This window comes from Salvelinus sp. IW2-2015, unplaced genomic scaffold, assembly GCF_002910315.2.
Source record: "Salvelinus sp. IW2-2015 unplaced genomic scaffold, ASM291031v2 Un_scaffold1856, whole genome shotgun sequence".
In the NCBI taxonomy this organism is placed as follows: Eukaryota; Metazoa; Chordata; class Actinopteri; order Salmoniformes; family Salmonidae; genus Salvelinus; species Salvelinus sp. IW2-2015.
In genome coordinates, this window is record NW_019943221.1 from 188214 (window position 1) to 203213 (window position 15000).

The 15000-nt window shown below is 41.0% G+C and overlaps 1 long non-coding RNA gene across 2 annotated transcripts in view; it reads right to left on the reverse strand.

Annotated features, from left to right (window-relative positions):
• LOC139024771 (uncharacterized) overlaps window positions 1-15000 on the reverse strand; it is a 20141-nt gene that overhangs the window by 2671 nt on the left and 2470 nt on the right. The gene's annotated exons all lie outside the window — the stretch shown is intronic.

Consider the following 15000-nt stretch of genomic DNA (forward strand, 5'->3'; position numbering starts at 1 on the left):
GAACGATAGCAGAGAGAGATGCGAGGAGCGTCGAAGGGAGGCACGCGGAGGGGAGAGAGATGAGGATAGAAAGAGGGAAAGAACCTAATAAGACCGCAGAGAAGCCACAGGGACAAGACAATGATGATCAATGACAAAAACATGACACTTTTTCCCCCACCTTAGACTTGTGGAATATTGTTTTTGTACAGTTACTTTGTAGCCTGCAGAATGTCTTTAGTTCGTTCGGTTTATATTTGTTGTGTTTTTGGTGTTCATTAAATAAAGAAAGTGTACGCTTTACCACGCTCACCTTGGTCTCCTCAGTCTATCAACGAACGTAAAGGATCCTTTACCACTGCTACACCCTGGCGTATCACGGGAGCCTTGTCTGCAGCGAAACAGTCATGCAGCCTCGTTTAACGCTTTAAAAAAAAACATAGCTGAAGGCTGACCTCACGCTGAAATAATAGTACCTTTTTAACTGACTCCTTGTGGATTTTGTGAACTCACTGAGTACCACATTCTCCTTCAATATAGAACGAACATTATTACATTTAAGTTCAGTAATCCATAAATGTTTGTTATTATATGCTTAAGTATAAGCAGTGCAAGTAAACAAGCTGCGACGAGGTCGGCCGTTCGTTTCAGGGTTTTCAAAATGTACAGCGGGGACAGGGAAAATTCGGGATTGGTGTTTGTAGAGCTTAAAAATTCGAGCAAGCATTGTTGAGGGGTTTAAATTTACTCTTTCTTTAAGTCACCACTGAGGAAGAGAAGAGAGAGAGAGAGAGAGAGAGAGAGAGAGAGGAGAAGAGAGAGATGAAGAGAGAGAGAGAAGGAGAAGAGAGATGAGGAGAGAGAGAGAGAGAAGAGAGAGAGAGAGAGAGAGAGAGAGAGAGAGAGAGAGAGAGAGAAAGAGAGAGAGACTGAGAGAGAGAGAGAGAGACTGGTTAGCCTACCATTTGAAGTATTTGTTAGGTCTATGTTTCTAAAAAAAAGGAAGAAATTGACAATGAGAGGATACCACTATTCTAGCCAATAGGACATCTGTCTGACACATGGCTGGGATTTACATTGGGGTCTATTACTGAACTGGTAAACATGGTTACAGACAACACAGTTATAGTCTCCGTGAAGAAAAGCACATGAGCTAACTTTAATACCACAGAGTAAGCATAAACAAAGAAATGCATCATCAAACTTGCCTCATATGATTAATAAGATACTAAGAGATAGCCATACAAGCAACTATAAAACTGGAGATGTACAAACTGATGGCAAAATGGAACGTATGAGCGGAATAAGAGGCAACTTTCTCGATGAAGACATTCATGTGCGAGCTCAGACGGACCATATATGCCCTATTTGTGTTCAGCACTTTTGAATATGCGACCAGCACCGGAATTCCAGAACCATGGGCCGTACTAACAGTTGTTAGTCCCTGTACACCAAGTCAGAACATTGTATAAATAAAGGGGGCATATAAGCAGACAGTGATATTTTTACAATAATTCTATGGTGAATTTCTCTGAAACTGGCTACAGGCTACATGTGCACCACCAATCAGAACAGTAGGCTAAGTTCTGAGGGGGAGATTGACCATATATCTTACAGTGTGGAAAAAAGTACCAGTTGTCATATTGAGTAAAAGTAAAGATAACTTCACAAATATTAACTCAAGTAAAGTGAAAGTCACCCAGTAAATATGACTTGAGTAAAAGTCTAAAAGTATTTGGTTTTAAATATACTTAAGTATCAAAAGTAAATGTAATTGCTAAATATACTTAATTATACTAAAGTATTGAAAGTAAAAGTTAACAGTATAAATAATTTCAATTCCCTATATTAAACAAACCAGATGGCACCATTTTCTTTATTTTAAATGTACGAATAACCAGGGGCACACTCCAACACTCAAGACATAGTGGTCCGCCAGATAAGAGGCAATAGGGATGACCAGGATGTTCTCTTGATACGTTCGTTGAATTGACCATTTCCTGTCATGCCAGCATTCAAAATGTAACGGAGCTACTTTTGAGTGTCAGGAAAATGTATGGAGTAAAAAGTACATAATTGTCTTTAGAATGTAGTGAAGTAAAAGTTGTCAAAATATAAATAGTAAAGTAAAGTATAGATATTCCCCCAAAACTACTTAAATTGTATTTAATGTTTTTTACTTAAGCACTTTACACCACTAGGTGAGACAACAGCTTACTACCACACATACACTTCAGTATTACTTTCTTAGCTACAGTATACTAATATCTCCTGGCATATTCACATTATTTATGCAGCAGCAGACAAGACATAGGCCTATTTTTGGACTCACTGTTGTTGTGCTGTGTCACTTGAACAGAATGTGGCACGGGTGTCCTTTCTTGGTGGGCAAACTTGTTCATCAAACTTTGTCGTCAAAGCCTGACATTCTCTGAATGATGGTGCTTTCAAAGAAAACTGCGGAACTCTGGGGGAAAAAACGAGGTTGAAGCATACATAAGTGATCTTCAGGTCGTAAAGTTGTTGTTATAGCACTAGAAGAGATAATAAAATTCCCGACTGAAAAAGTATTTCCCAGTCGGAGGCTAATTTTTTTCTGTGTTCCCAGTTTTTTTGAACGCAACTGAAGTCTGAGATTTCCCAGTTCTGAATCCCAGTTGTTTTGAACCTGCAGAAGTCATGCTGAATAGACAGCATGGCCAACGTATTCAACCCTTTTCTGGCCCATTGTGTTGCTTGTGAATTTGTATCCTTTTATATCTTTCAGACAGATGTTTTTAAACCCTTAACCCAGACTGGACCACACACCCTTTCCAACTGAAAGGCAGGCAGGGGAAGCAAAACAGTGATGCTGCATCAAAGTTAGCCATTGATTCCTTCCAAACGACTCATTGTTGAATTTGCGATTTCCCAACTCACGTTGTGTCATGTTTATATCAAATGGCTGATGGATCACTGATAAGTGTTATATATGATTTATCTTCATATGACAAGGATTTAAAAGGATTTGCCAGTAGATTGTCAATGTGATTCATGAATGATGACTTCTTGTCTTGCCAACTAGCTTGCTAGCTAAGATGTTGACATGATCAGTCCAATCAAAGCTACGGTAGATATAAAGGGATTTGACATCATTTTATCTGTGGTCACAATGACCTTGAGCCTTCTTGGACGGTCACTTCTATATAAATCTATGGCAGCAGCCAAGGGGTCTTGAACTGCCAAGCTCTCCCTGGAGATTATGGCGGTGACGTAGTGTCCCATGAGTGACAGAACACTGAGCCAATCATGGCGCAGACTAGAGAGAATGACCAACCACCTACGCTCTGTGGTTTAGCTGGCACACCCTCCACCATAAAAAGCACTGAGCTAGACTGAAAGGGGCTGCATTTTGGACATGCCTTAATCAAGAAGAGACCATGTTGTAGCGGCTTTATTAACTCAACTTTACATTGTTTGCAAACTGATATGCAACACCAATTAATGCCAAAATAACATGCAATATAGCGACCGGTCGCCAAAGCATGTTTCCAGGAGATCATTTTTAAGCCTAACCAAACTCGTGATTTGTTAGGGAGAGTTGTCTGTCTGAAAAACTCCCTCCCCCAAATTGTCCAAGAAAATCCAACATAATTCCCAGACCCTTTTGCTGTTGCCCTCAGGTCTGGGATTCCTGAGACTAGCTGGAGGCAAGAAGCACTTGATGGGAAATTAGAGGGCAGGAGACATACTATAGAACAGATAAGATAACGATAATAGCCTTTTGCCACCTGTAATTTTTACTAGAGCAGTGCTCACGGCTCACTTATTATCTGGACAAGCCAATCATCTGAAGTCCAGCAAAGTGAGGGGGGGGAAAAATCTGCAAAATGTGCCAATCTACTCAGTTAACCTTTACAAACACCACAGCAGCGGCCGTTCAATTATATTATAATCCCTGCCTGAGAGCAGACTATGGTGCTATGTCAATCTGAATGGTGGAAGGTATTCAAAGTACATCAGAGATATCGAAGTACATTTCCTCTGGAGTGTGATTCTTAGATTTATGGCTGTTTCCTTGTTTGCTGACCTATTTGAGCAACACCAGAAAGATGAGCGAAAATGGCCTTCATTGAGATCACAATGCATTTGTATTGGCTCATAATAACTAAGTAAACATAATTCCAACATATTCTTCTGCATAACATCCTATACTCTTCCCAACAGCAGAAATATGACCGACATGTAAAACAATATATAAGAATTACTGGCCATGTAAATTCCTGATTCAGTTACATATATATTACACATTACATACAGAACAAACAGACATATACAAGGAGGGAGAGAGGAGAGAGAGAGAAGAGAAGAGAGAGAGAGAGAAGAGAGAGAGAGAGGAGAGAGAGGAGAGAAGAGGAGAGAGAGAGACAGAGAGACAGAGAGAGAGAGAGAGAGAGAGAGAGAGAGAGAGAGAGACAGAGAGACAGAGAGACAGAGACAGAGACAGGAGAGAGAGAGGAGAGGAGAAGAGAGAAGAGGAGGAGAAGAGAGAGAGAGGAGAGAGAGAGAGAGAGAGAGAGAGAGAGAGAGAGAGAGAGAGAGAGAGAGAGAGAGAGAGAGAGAGAGAGAGAGAGAGAGAGAGAGAGGATGGTGCTAAACTATGTGGTTAAAGTGGTGTGGGGTTGCACCTCCGTCTCCGTCATCGTCATCACTGGTTCCACAGAAAGCCACAGCGACATGGACGTCTAAAAGTAGAACGGGAACTAATGACTTTTTCACCCAGTGATGTAGGTTGAGTCACCAAACCTCGAGTCCGAAATCGATCCCAAGTCCACTGTCTCGAGGCCCGATTCCAAGCACGAGTCCTAGCTAAGTCCGAGTCCCAGTGCTCGAGTCCTGTCCATGTGTCAAGTCTGATAACTGGGTCCAAATTAACCGCCCAAAAAAATATTTACCAGTCAGATGTAGTTAGTGACAAGAGAGTTATTACCAGTCAGATATAGAGAGTTATTTACCCAGTCAGATTAGAGGAGTTATTTACCCAGTAGATATAGAGGGGTTATTTACCCAGTCAGATAGAGAGGGTTATTTACCCAGTCAGATATAGAGGAGTTATTTACCCAGTCAGATATAGAGGAGGTATTTACCCAGTCAGAATAGAGGGTTATTTACCCAGTCAGATATAGAGGAGTGTATTTACCCAGTCAGATATAGAGGAGTTATTTACCCAGTCAGATATAGAGGGTTATTTTAACCAGTCAGTATAGAGGGTTATTTACCCAGTCAGATATAGAGAGCTATTTACCCAGTCAGATATAGAGGAGTTATTTACCCAGTCAGATATAGAGGAGTTATTTACCCAGTCAGATATGAGAGGAGTCATTTACCCAGTCAGATATAGAGGAGTTTATTTACCCAGTCAGATATAGAGGAGTTATTTACCCCAGTCAGATATAGAGGAGTATTACCAGCGATATAGAGGAGTTATTTACCCAGTCAGATAAGAGGAGTTTTTACCCAGTCAGATATAGAGGAGTTATTTACCCATCAGTATAGAGGAGCTTATTTACCCAGTCAGATATAGAGGAGGTTATTTTTACCCAGTCAGATATAGAGGAGGTATTTACCCAGTCAGATATAGAGGAGTTATTTACCCAGTCAGATATAGAGGAGTTATTTACCCAGTTCAGATATAGAGGAGGTATTTACCCAGTCAGATATGAGGAGGTATTTACCCAGTCAGATATAGAGGGTTATTTACCCAGTTCAGATAGTAGAGGAGTTATTTACCCAGTCAGATATAGAGGAGTTATTTACCCAGTCCAGATATAGAGGAGTTATTTACCCAGTCAGATATAGAGGAGTTATTACCCAGTCAGATATAGAGGAGTTTATTTACCCAGTCAGATATTAAGAGTACGTCAGATATAGAGGGTTATTACCCAGTCAGATATAGAGGAGTTTATTTACCCAGTCAGATATAGAGGAGTTGTTTACCCAGTCAGATATAGAGGAGTTATTTACCAGTCAGATATAGAGGAGTTATTTACCCAGTCAGATATAGAGGGTTATTTACCCAGTCAGATATAGAGGGTTATTTTACCCAGTCAGATAGAGGAGTTATTCCCAGTCAGATTAATATTATTTTGAGGAGTTGTTTACCCGTCCGATATAGAGGATTGTTTACCAGTCAGATGAGAGTGATTTACTCAGTCAGATATGAGGAGTTATTACCCAGTCAGATATAGGGGTATTACCAGTCAGATATAGAGGGTTATTTACCCAGTTCAGATTAGAGGGAGTTATTTACCCAGTCAGATATAGAGGAGTGTATTTACCCAGTCAGATATAGAGAGGTATTTACCCAGTCAGGATATAAGGGTGGTATTTACCCAGTCAGATATAGATGAGTTATTTACCAGTCAGATTAGAGGAGTTTTACCCAGTCAGATATAGAGGGTTATTTACCCAGTCAGATATAGAGAGTTAATTTACCAGTCAGATATAGAGGAGTTTATTTACCCAGTCAGATATAGAGGGGTTATTTACCCAGTCAGAGATTAGGAGAGGAGTGATTTACCCAGTCAGATATAGAGGAGTTATTTACCCAGTCAGATATAGAGGAGTTATTTACTCAGTCAGTATAGAGAGTTATTTACCCATTCAGAATATAGAGGGCGTTATTTATACCCAGTCAGATATAGAGGGAGTTATTTACCCAGTCAGATATAGAGGAATTTTTACCCAGTTCAGTAGAGAGGAGTTTATTTACCCAGTCAGATATGTAGGAGGGTTATTTAACCCAGTCAGATATAGAGGAGTTATTTTACCAGTCAGATATAGAGGTTATGTCCCAGCTCATTTTAAAAGGGGAGGTTAACCATCAGATTATAGAGGGTTATTTACCGCAGATACTAGGTTAATTACATAGATAGAGAGGGTTTTTACCCAGTCAGATTATAGAGAGTTTAGAGATTAGAGAGTGATAACCAGTCAGATTAGATGGGTTATTTACCCAGTTCAGATAAGAGGGGTATTTACCCGTGATATAGAGGAGATATATTAGGCTTCCCAGTCAGAATGATAGAGGGTTATGTTACCTTCAGATCAGATATAGAGGAGTTATTACCCAGTCAAGAGTACGTATAGGGGTTATTTCACCAGTCAGATATTAGGAGAGTTATTTAAACCCAATTAGGGTATCTACCCAGCTGATATAGTAGGGGTTATATTCCCTAGTCGAGATATAGAGGAGTTATTTACCAGTCACGAATAAGGGAGTTTATCCCGTACATTAGTAATATGAAGCCGGTTATTACCCAGTCAGATATAAGAGACGTTATTACCCAGTCAGATAGTAGAGGAGTTTATTTACCCAAGTCAGATATAGAGGAGTTTTACTTCTATCGATTAGCGGAACATCAGTCAGAATATTAGAGGGGGTACTTTACCTCGAACCTCAGGTCAGATATAGAGGAGTTATTTACCCAGTCAGATATAGAGGAGTTATCTTACCCAGTCAGATATAGAGGAGTTATTTACCCGAGTCAGATTATAGAGGAGTTATTTACCCAGTCAGATATAGAGGGTTATTACCCAGTCAGATATAGAGGAGGTTATTTACCCATGTCAGATATAGGAGGGTCTGATTTACCCAGTCAGATATAGAGAGTTATTTACCCAGTCAGTATATGAGGAGGTATTTACCAAGTTCATTATATAGAGGGTTATTTAGGCCATCAGATAAGAGGAGTTTATGTACCCAGTCAGTATAGAGGAGTTATTTACCCAGTCAGATATAGAGGAGTTATACCCAGTCAGATATCAGAGGAGTTATTTTACCCAGTCAGAGTAGTAGAGGAGTTATTTACCCAGTCAGCATATAGAGGAGTTATTTACCCAGTCAGGATATAGAGGAGTTATTTATCCAGTCAGATATAGAGGAGTTATTTACCCAGTCAGATATAGAGGTGTATTTACCCAGTCAGTATAGAGGAGTTATTTTAACCGAGTTCCACAGATGTAGAGAGAGTTGATTTCCCACTCAGATATAGAAGGAGTTATTACCCAGTCAGAGTATAGTAGGAGTTATTTAACCCAGTCAGAATAGAGGAGTTATTTACCAGTTCAGATACTTAGAGGAGTTATTTATCCCAGTCATGATATATGGAGTTTATATTGACCCAGTCAAGATATAGAGGAGTTATTTACCCAGTCAGATATAGAGGGTTATTTGCCCAGTCAGATTATAGAGAGTTTATCTTACCAGTCAGACTATAGAGGGAGTTATTGTACCAGTCAGGATATAGAGGGGTTATACCCAGTCGATATAAGGGTTATTTTACCCAGTCAGATATAGAGGAGTTATTTAACCCATGCAGATATAGAGGAGTTATTTTTACCCAGTCAGATATAGAGGGTTATTTACCCAGTCAGATATTAGAGGGTTATTTACCCAGTCAGATATAGAGGAGGTTATCTTACCCAGTCAGATATAGAGGAGTTATATACCCAGTCAGATATAGAGGAGGTATTTTACCCAGTCAGATATAGCGAGGAGTTATTTACCCAGTCAGACTAGGAGGAGTTACTTTTACCCAGTCAGATATAGAGGAGGTTATTTACCAGTCAGATATAGAAAGAATCACAGACCAGTAGGAGTTATTTACCCGTCAGATAAGAGGAGTTATTTACCCAGTCAGATATAGAGGAGTTATTTACCAGTCAGATATAGAGGAGTTATTATCCAGTCAGATATAGAGGGAGTTATTTACCCAGTCAGATATAGAGGGGTTATTTACCCAGTCAAGTATAGAGGGGGTTATATACCCAGTCGATGGTAGAGGAGTTATTTACCCAGTCAGATATAGAGGGAGTTATTTACCCAGTCAGATATAGTGGAATTATTTACTCACAGGCAGATATAGAGAGTTATTTACCCAGTCATATAAAGTACAGAGGGGCAAGAGGGGTTTAGTCAATACGTTATGTTGCTATCGCGTTTTTTATTCTATTGTGCTTCCAAGTGGTTTACATATAGACTTCTGTTATGTTACCATTTCTACTTTCAGTGGGCTACTGGTAATTGTTACCATGGCTACATTCATAGGCTACTGGTAATGTTTACCCATGGCTACATTCAGTAGGCTACGTTCAGTTGAAAAACGTTCTCGAACTTTGCAGATAGAATTCCATGAACAGAGCCAGCTTTATTCCTTATTCAAATATGTTCAGAGATCGCACGTTTGTTCTAGATAGCAGATTTATATCTGAGCGTTCAAAAACGTTGCCTCCCTGCTAAAACGCTCCCCAGGTTGTTTTGCTACAGCTAGCTAATGAGGTAGCATGAATGAACAAGGTGTAGCCTAAACAAATGGTTCGGTCAGCAAATTAGCCTGGTGTTAGAAGCGGGGGCCTGTGATATGCTTTGTGGACTGTGTATAAATGGCAGAGGGCCAGTGAGACGATAAGAAGAACAAAACGTAGCGCTGGTATTGATGGGTCAGGCCAGCCACGCAAGAGGAAAGAGACAAACGTAGCGCTGGTAGTATGGGTCGGCCAGCCAACGCACGATAGAAGAACAAAACGTATGTTCGGAAATTATGGATTCATATGTTTGATTTTCGTAAGGGGCTAGAATCGAGTCATTTCCTCTGATGAAAAAGAGGGAGACTTGTCTAACATGGCTACAGAACCTGGCTGTAACTTTACTGTGGGGAAAGTGGGAGGGTTGAGCAAGATCTATTAGAATTCAAAGACAACCTTACTTTTCTATGGCTCAAGGGAGAGAAAAACATCGTAGCTAACTGTGTTTTAGCTATTAAACTCCAATGCTCTATTGTTGTTTAATTCACCGAACGCAACTCTATGTTTTCTTATAAACCTGGCAAAGTGGGTGCTGAACTAGAAGGGTTGGTGGTGACTGGGTGAGCTACGGAAGCAAGAGAGTGGGCCTTGCCTCATTGTGTGTCGTCCGGAGCAGAGCCTGTCTGCTGTGCTCCTTTTAGTCAAGCTGAAATGAAAAATCATTTTCGTTAGTCAAGTTGAGTCTGTGTGCTACTTTAGTCAGTTTATAGTGTTGTCAACTTGCCACGAGAAATAAGGGAGTGTTTAATTCATATTTGAGTTCGCTATTTTTCGTTGACGTAATTAACACTGAGAGGGGCGCTAGGGTCAGTTCAGTGATGACAAGTAGGAGAGTTCTACCGATTCTACATAGCGTGGAAGGCAGAGGTTACACAGCGTGAAGGCAGAAGGTAGCATAGCGTGAAGGCAGAAGGTACATTAGCGTGAAGGCGGAAGGTACATAGCGTGAAGGCAGAGTACGATCGCAGCGTGAAGGCATGAAAGTACACAGCGTGAAGGCAGAAGGTAACAGCGTGAAGGCGGAAAGGTAAACAGCGTGACGGCAGAAGGTACACAGCGTGAAGGCGAAAAGTACAGCAGCGGTGAAGCAAGAGGTACACAGCGTAAGCAGAAAGTTCACAGCGTGAAGGCAGAAGCGGTACACATGCGTGAAATGCCGGAAAGTACACAAGCGTGAAGGCGGAGAGTACGACAGCTGACGGCAGAAAGTACACAGCGTGTAAGGCCAGAAAGTACACAGCGTGAAGGCAGGAAAGTACACCATGCGTGAAGTGGGAAGTTACATCAGCGGTTGACGGCAGGAGGTGAACACAGCGTGAAGCAGAAGTTTAAACAGCGGTGAAGGCGGAAAGTACACAGCGTGACGGCAGATAGGTACAACAGCGTGAGGCAGAAAGTACACAGCCGGTTGAGAGGCAGAAGTACACAGCGTGAAAGGCAGAAAAGTACACAGCGTGAAGGCAAGAGGTACACAGCGTGAATGCAGGAAAGACACAAGCCTGTGAAGGCGGGAGGTACCACAGCGTGACCCAGATAGGTACACAGCGTGAATGCAGAAAAGTACACAGCGTGAAGGCAGAAGGTACACAGCGTGAAGGCAGAAATAGTACACAGCGTGGAGGCAGAATGTACACGTAGCGTGAAGGCGAAGTACAAGGGTAGGCTACACAGCGGTGAAGGCAGGAAAGTACACCAGGCGTGAAGGCAGAAAGTGACACCGCGTGGAAGGCAGAAAGTACACCGGGCTGAATAGGACCACGTGGCAGAAAGTACACAGCGTGAAGCAGAAGGTACACAGCTTGAGGCAGAAAGTAGCAAAGCATGAAGGCAGAAGGTACATCAGCTTGAAACAGAAGTCATCCAGCGTGAGGTAGAAAAGTACACAGAGCAAGTCTTTGATAACACCAGTCATCTAGATTCATTAAGATCATTTGTTTCGATACAGTCCATATGTAGGCTTTGTTATTTGGTCCAGGTCCAGGAATGGCATGATGGAAATTGCAACATTTAACCTGAGCCTAACCTGCAGGTAGCACTAACTGGGCGATCTGAAAGTCACAGTCCAATCGATCAATAATATAATAGTTTTTTTGCAAAAAATAATTATTTTCAATTTACAATCTGGTAGAAAATGAGAATATAAAGGTAGGGTAGAAAGGAAATAATATATTGTTTAAAAGATATATGTTATGTATGTATGTATGTATGTAATGTATGTATGTATGTATGTATGTATGTATGTGTATATGTGTAGTATACATGGTATATTACAGTATAATATACATATATTATATATATTTGCAAAAAAAATATGTATTGAGGGATTGGAAGTGATGCAGAACAAATTTACATTGATGGAAGCTACAATCTAATCTGCAATATAAAGCGATCTACCTCCTTAAAAAAAAATACTTACTAATAAAATATATATATAATATAAAAACCACCAGTCATCTACAGTCAAGTGTTCTTTACTTGGACTGTACGATGACTGGTGTTTTTATATTATATATATATTATATTAGTTAGTATTTTTTTAAGGAGGTAGATCAGGCTTTATATTGCAGATAGATTTGTAGCTTCCATCAATGTAATTGTCTGCATCACTTCCAAATCCTCATTACATTTTTTTGCAAATATCTATAATAATATTGTGTATATATACTGTATATACATGGTACTACACATCACAATAACATACTACATACATACATTACATACTACATACATACATAGCATAGCATACATTATCCTTGAAAAAATATATATCTTCCTTTACTACCCTACTTTATATCTCATTATTGTCTACAGATTGGTAATTGAAATAAATTATTTTGCAAAAAAATACTATTATATTATTATCGATTGACTGTGACTTTTTCAGATCGCCCAGTAGTGCTACCTGCAGAAGTTAGCTCCAGGTAAATGTTGCAATTCTTCAGCCATCCTGGACCTGGGACCAAAAACAAGCTACATTATGGACTGTATCGAAACAAAGATCTAAATTGAATCTAGATGACTGGTGTTATTGCAAAGAAACTTTGCTCTGTGTACTTCTCTACCTTCACGCTGTTGTACTTCTGCCTTTCAAGCTGTGTACCTTCTGCCTTTCATGCTGTGTACTTTCTGCCTTTCAGCTGTGTTACCTTCTGCCTTCACGCTGCTGTACTTATCTGCCTTCACGCTGTGTACTTTCTGCCTTCACGCGGTTGTACTCCTTTATGCCTTACACGCGGTTGTACTTTCGCCTTCACGCTGTGCTACTTTCTGCCTTCACGCTGTGTACTTTTCTGCCTTCACGCTGTGTACCTTCTGCCTCCACGCTGTGTACTTTCTGCCTTCACGCTGTTGTACCTTCTGCTTCACGCTGTTGTACTTTCTGCCTTCACGCTTGTGTACCTTTCTTGCCGTCCCGCTGTGTACTCTCCGCCTTCACGCTGGTACTTCCTGCATTCACGCTGTGTACTTCTGCCTTCACGCTGTGTACTTTCTGCTTTCACGCTGATGTACCTTCTGCCTTCACGCTGTGTACTTTTCTGCCTTCACGGCTGGTACCTTCTGCGTCACGCTGTTGTACTTTACCGCCTTCACGCTTGTTTACCTTCTGCCTTCACGCTGTGTACTTCTGCCGTCACCTGTGTACTTTCCGCCTTCACGCTGTTGTACTTTCTGCCTTTTCACGCTGTGTACTTTCTGGCCTTCCCACGCTGTGTACCTTTCTTGCCGTCACGCGTGTACTCTCCGCCTTCACGCTGTGTAACTTTTCCGCATTTCACGCCTGGTGTACCTTCTGCCTTCACGCTGTGTTACTTTCTGCCCTCACCGTGTGTACCTTGCGCTTCACGCTGATGTACTTTCTGCCTTCACGCTTGTGTACCTTTTGCCTCACGCTGTGTACTTTCCGCTTCACGCTGTTTACCTTCTGCCTTCACGGGTTGATTACTTTCTGCCTTCAGCTGTTACCTTCTGCCTTTCACCTATTGTACCTTCTGCCTTCACGCTATGTACCCTTCTGCCTTTCACGCTGATGTACCTTCTTGCCTTCACGCTGTGTACCTTCGTGCTTCACGCCTTTATGTAGAATCAGGATAGAACTCTCCTACTGTCATTTACTGAACTGGACTAGAGCCCCTCTCGTGTTAATTTACGTCAACAAAATAGCGAATAAAATATGAATTAAATTCCCTATTTCTCAGTGGCAATTACAACACTATAACTGACTAAGTAGACACAGGTCAAACTATGACGTAAACGAAAATGATTTGTTCATTTCAGTTGACTAAAAGGAAGACAGCAGACAGGCTCTGCTCCGGAGACACACAATGAAGGCAGGCCACTCTTCTTGCTTCCCCGTGAGCTCACACCAGTCACCACCACCCTTCTAGTTTAGCAACCCTTTGCCAGCGTAAGAAACATAAGTTGCTTCGGGAATTAAAAAACAATAGCCAGCATTTTGAGTTAATAGTAAAACAACAGCTAGCTACGTGTTTTCTCTCCCCTTGAGCATAGAAAAAGTAGGTTGTCTTTGAATTTATAGTCTTTGCTCAAACCCTCCCACTTTCCCCACAGTAGTTTCACAGGCCAGGTTCTGTAGCCAATGTGACCAAGTCTCCTCTTTTCATCAGAGGAAATGACTGATCTAGCCCTTACGTTCAAAACATATGCATCCTAATTACCAGAACTACGTTTGTTCTTTCTATCGTTGCGTTGGCGTGGCCTGACCAAATACCAGCGCTACGTTTTGTTCTTTCCCTCTTGCGTTGGCTGGCCTGCCCATAATACCCAGCGCTACGTGTTTGTTTCTTTCTATCGTTTCATGGCCGTCTGCATTTCACAGTCACAAAGCATTATCACAGGCCGCTTAACACCAGGCTAATTTGCGACCGAACCATTGTTTAGGCATACACCTTGTTCATTCATGCTACCTCATTAGTTGAGCTGTAGCAAACAAACCGGGCGAGCGTTTAGCAGGGAAGGCAACGTTTCTGGAACGCTCACGATATTAAATCTTGCTTATCTAGAACAAACGTGGCATCTCTGACTATGGAATAAGGAATAACGTCTGTCTGTTCATGGAATTTCTATCTGCAAAGTTCGAGAACGTTTTTTCAACTGAACGTAGCCTACTGAATGTAGCCATGTAAATTACCAGTAGCCTATGAATTTAGCCATTGGTAACATTACCAGTAGCCCACTGAAATAGAAATGTAACATAACCAGAAGTCTATACTTAAACCACTTGAAGCACAAATAGAAATAAAAAAGGATAGCCAAATAACGTATTGACTAAAACCCCTCTTGCCCACTGTACTTTATATGACTGGGTAAATAACTCCTCTATATCTGACTGGGTAAATAATCCACTATATCTGACTGGGTAAATAACTCCTCTATATCTGACTGGGTAAATAACTACTCTACTGTATATAATTCTATTCTGACTGGGTAAATAACCCCTCTATATCTGACTGGGTAAATAACTCCTCTATAATCTGACTGGATCAAATAACTCCTCTATATCTGACTGGGTAAATAACTTCCTCTATATCTGACTGGGTAAATAACGTCCTCTATATCTGAACTGGGTAAATAACTCCTCTATATCTGACTGGGTAATAACTCCTCTATACTGACTGGGTAAATAACTCTCTCATATCTGACTGGGTAAATAACTCC